The sequence below is a fragment of the Filicampus tigris genome, chromosome 8, assembly GCF_054856515.1.
Source record: "Filicampus tigris isolate MCC_2025a chromosome 8, RoL_Ftig_1.0, whole genome shotgun sequence".
Lineage (NCBI taxonomy): Eukaryota > Metazoa > Chordata > Actinopteri > Syngnathiformes > Syngnathidae > Filicampus > Filicampus tigris.
This window is the reverse complement of record NC_141224.1, coordinates 2,511,280-2,515,195: the sequence shown is the minus strand read 5'-3', so window position 1 is coordinate 2,515,195 and position 3,916 is coordinate 2,511,280. Positions and strand designations below refer to the sequence as shown.

The 3,916-nt window shown below is 42.6% G+C and overlaps 1 long non-coding RNA gene across 1 annotated transcript; it reads right to left on the bottom strand.

The window, feature by feature from the left end:
- Positions 1-725: 725 nt before the first annotated feature.
- Positions 726-2,975, bottom strand: LOC147142994 (uncharacterized). Its single transcript, XR_015087855.1, has 2 exons — positions 2,483-2,975; positions 726-1,295 (listed from the first exon to the last, which is right to left on the bottom strand). It is a non-coding gene; the product is annotated as an uncharacterized LOC147142994 (long non-coding RNA).
- Between the last annotated feature and the right edge of the window lie 941 nt (positions 2,976-3,916).

Genomic DNA, 3,916 nt, shown 5'->3' with positions numbered 1-3,916 from the left:
TTTTAGTTACAAGACGCAATGTTGTTACATGAACCTGTGGGAGTGCGTCGTGGCTTGTTTTCGGCTTTTTTACATTTACGCTCAAAAGAAACAAGACGAGCCCTTTAGATGTATGTCATAAAACCATTCCCTCTCAATTTCGGATGCATTTCTACAATTGTAATCCCCCCCCCCCCAAAAAAAAACTATTTGCATGTACAGTTTTATGCTAATGGTAACTCGCTTGAGCCTGCAATGACAAACACTGAAATGACACTGGTGCCTTGCGTTACAAAACATTTTATTTATTTTTTATTTTTTTGCATTTTTTTTAATCAGGAAAATAGCGCTTCACTTTATAAAAACATGCTGTCGTGTCGAACAAAATGAAAACTTTAAGCCATTTTGTTTTTGCTTTCGATTTGTTTATAAAAGGGATCTATAAAAAAAAAAAAGTGATTTTATTCAGCCAGAGAGTGATTTTAAAAAATATGGAATTAAATGAGATGATTGACTCTTTGACTTTCAAGGCAATTGACAAAAGTTTCTGGTTTACAACGCCGAGCTGGAGACAACTTTTGTTTATTAATCAGCGAATCCGATACAAAAAATTTTCAAAATTTCCATCCCGTTATTCAAAATCAGGAACTTATTTTAAATTGACAGCGCATAAAATGCACCAACATAAATTGATTATGCTTCAGTTACCGGTTTGGTCGTTTAAATATCAAATGTTGCTTTCCAAAGCAAAAGCAAATGTTTTATTTCGATTCAACACAAAGATGAGGATTTGGACATGATGAAATGTAAGGTATAAGCTTCCAAACATAAATATTGCTGTGAAAACAAAGCCCACTCTCGCACATTTATCCTAATTTCCTCCCTTCTGCCCCACCGTCTCGTCTTCTCTAATCCTTTTTTCATTGTCCTCGGCGGACAGATTTCCAGGCGCCGGCCATCGCTCTGGCTGCTCTTTTCATTTTTCACCTTCTTCTTTGTTGATTTCTCCCGACTTCTTCCCCTTTTCTGTTCCGACCGGCCCCCGCCCCGGCGTGCACCTGTTCTCCTCGGCTCATTTTCTCCCCCTCGTCGTCTCCTGCCGTATCACTGCAGACTCATGTAGTCAATTATCCGTTGTGTTAATGAGCAGATAAATCTAATTGCTCTCTCCGTCAGCGCCTGACGGCGTCTCTCTCGCCAGCGTTCAGCAAACCCGAAGGATGAGCGTCGGTCTGGGCTCGCCCGTCATTCCTCGAGACTCCCTCGGGTAGCAAAGGGCCGGCCGACCGTAACCGGCACGGTTAAGCTGCGTTGAGCTGTGTGAGAAGGGCAAAATATTAGGGACGGAGCTCAGTACGATCGCCCGGCAACCACATTCAAACAAATCTATTTGGTGTCAGATCTCTTGACGGTTTCTTCTCAGGATTTTCACCCAGCCTAGCGAAGAAGAGTAGAAGAACTGATTCAAGTAAGAAGGTAGACACTCTCGATTGAAGTCAAACGGAATGTATAGTGTCGGTTAGCACAACAACAATAACGCACCTGATATCGATGTCGGCAAGTGGCCTCGGGCTCGCATTGCCAACGTCACATTCGCAACGTGAGGATGGAGGAAACCGGATGGATAAGTCTGCTTAAAACTTATTCCACCAACGCAATATTAATCAGAATAGCGTATTGAGACTAGTGGGGGAGCATGATCATGAACTCATAATTTTGACAGTTTAATTACAGGACATTTTATGTCTTATCAGGGTTTTGTTAGTGCTGAACTGAATATGAAACTGAATAAATTGACTGTTATCATTACAGATGATTTTGTGATCAAAATTTCAACATTGAGTTTTATTTTTTTAAACCGATGCACATTTAAATCGATTTTTAAATCGGCTTTCGCTGAATTGTTACATCCCGACTGATTGGATCCCCCAGAGGTCACTGTGTGTTATGGAAATGGACGTGATACTCCTTCTCTTATTCCGTCAAAGTCTGAAACGACATCACTGCTAGCTTAGTTGTCCGTTCAAACGGTACCGAGTTTGTGACTCAAGTCATCTTCCCCGAGCAGTAAAATCAGCTTTCCAGAATGTTAGCTCACAATTCACGTTGCGTCCCTAGTAACAGCAAACCAGTCATTTTATATCCGCTGCGTGCGGACGACGACGTGTTTAGACAAGCAGTGGTAGCTAACTTCGCTATTGTAGCGACAAAAAAAAGCACGTATCAATGCTCCTCTGAGCCACCCGTTGTTTTATGCAACTTAAAAGTATCCGACTCATTTCTCTGGCAATTGAAGCGCTCGTGTTTTTCCGTCCGTTCCTTTTCCCGATCTTGTGAACGGAGCAGGAAGGTAACCAGAACCTGACTCGCTAATGTCAACCTACTGTAAATAGTGCCGTTTTTGTGTTGCTGTATAAATAAAGTTGAGTTGAGCTGGTTATCGGAAGTACTTAAAAGACACAATCGGAAGAGGGCACCTGTTGGTCACCCCAGCTCACTCAACTTTTCTTTTTTTTTTTTCTTTTTTTTGAATCATCCCTGTGGTCTGCCAGGCCTGACAAGGTTGCGCGTCCTGCTCCTCTCTTGACCTGCATCTTTCTCATGGCGTCTGTTTACTCTTTTCAAGCATCCTGACCCCCGTCCTTCTTCACTCCTCCGCTCCCCACTTTGCTGTGACCGGCGGTTCAAGTAGCAAGCCGGGCCGGTTTATCCACTCGCCGATCGCCTCCCGCCGCTATCGTCAGACTTCCATCGGCGCAGCCTCAATGTCGGCGAGCAGAACCTAATTAGGGCTTATCAACAAATGCGCCAGAGCGTCGGCGCGCAGCCCTGTAGCGACGTGTTTCGAGACGTACACGCGGGCGGGTTCAAAGCGATCCGGCGGTTGTTGTTTGAAGCGTACGAAGCCTTTATAGCCAAAGGAAGCACGTTTGGTCACTTAAGGAGCTGCTCGAAATGCTGACTGTGAAGCCAATCTACAAAGACGCATCGTGATCGTCGCGCAACTTTTCTTGTGATGAGATGTCTGTCTGCCCGTCCATCTGACACTCTCAAGATGACGCGGCGGCGCCGCCTTGCGATACGAGAGACTCAACTCACGAGTCTTTCATTACTCGTCGTACAGCTAATTTCGATTTAAAAAAAAATTTTTTTTTTTTTAAGCTTGACCTGCCAGCACATTCTTGAGATATGAACTATATGATGGAAATTCCTGAAAAAAAAAAAAAGAGGCATCAAGCTGCTGATTGCGACTCCCATTTGAAGTTTAGCGTCAAACGAAACATCAAACTAAGAGAGTTACACATTGTACGTTTAAAACAACCCAAAAACAGCCGACATACAATGGAAAGCGCTATCGACATGCTAATGATGAGCATCTATGTGTTGGTTTTAGAGCACTCGAAGCCACTGATGTGTGAACACAAACGGTGGAGCAACATGTAGACCACTCATTTTTGTCGCGGGCCACATCACCGCTACGGTTTCCTTCGGAGGGCCGTTACGACTGTGACCTCAAACAAGTGTATAATGGTCTCATATTACAGACACAACAAATTGACGAATAGCTAGATTTGAAATCAGAGGCCAATAAAAACTTTAAAAAAAAAAATATATATATATATATATATATATATATATATATATTATTGCATTTATTTTAAAAGGGGAACGGGAAACAAAAATGTTTGCAATATCTCAACATTTTTAAAAGTGAGTATTCTTTATCGCCTGCAGAAAAAGGCTGACATTGCAAATTTTGGAATCACTGAAAATAGCAAGAACATGAAGTGACAAAGTCCTACGCAGCCAGCTCGGATGAGAGACCAAACGTCTTCTAAGATAACTAGAGAAATCTTTTTTTTTTTCCCCATTTCAATTCAGTCGTGTTATACTTGGGGCATTATAAGTATTTGCGTTCCCGTACCTTATATCGGCC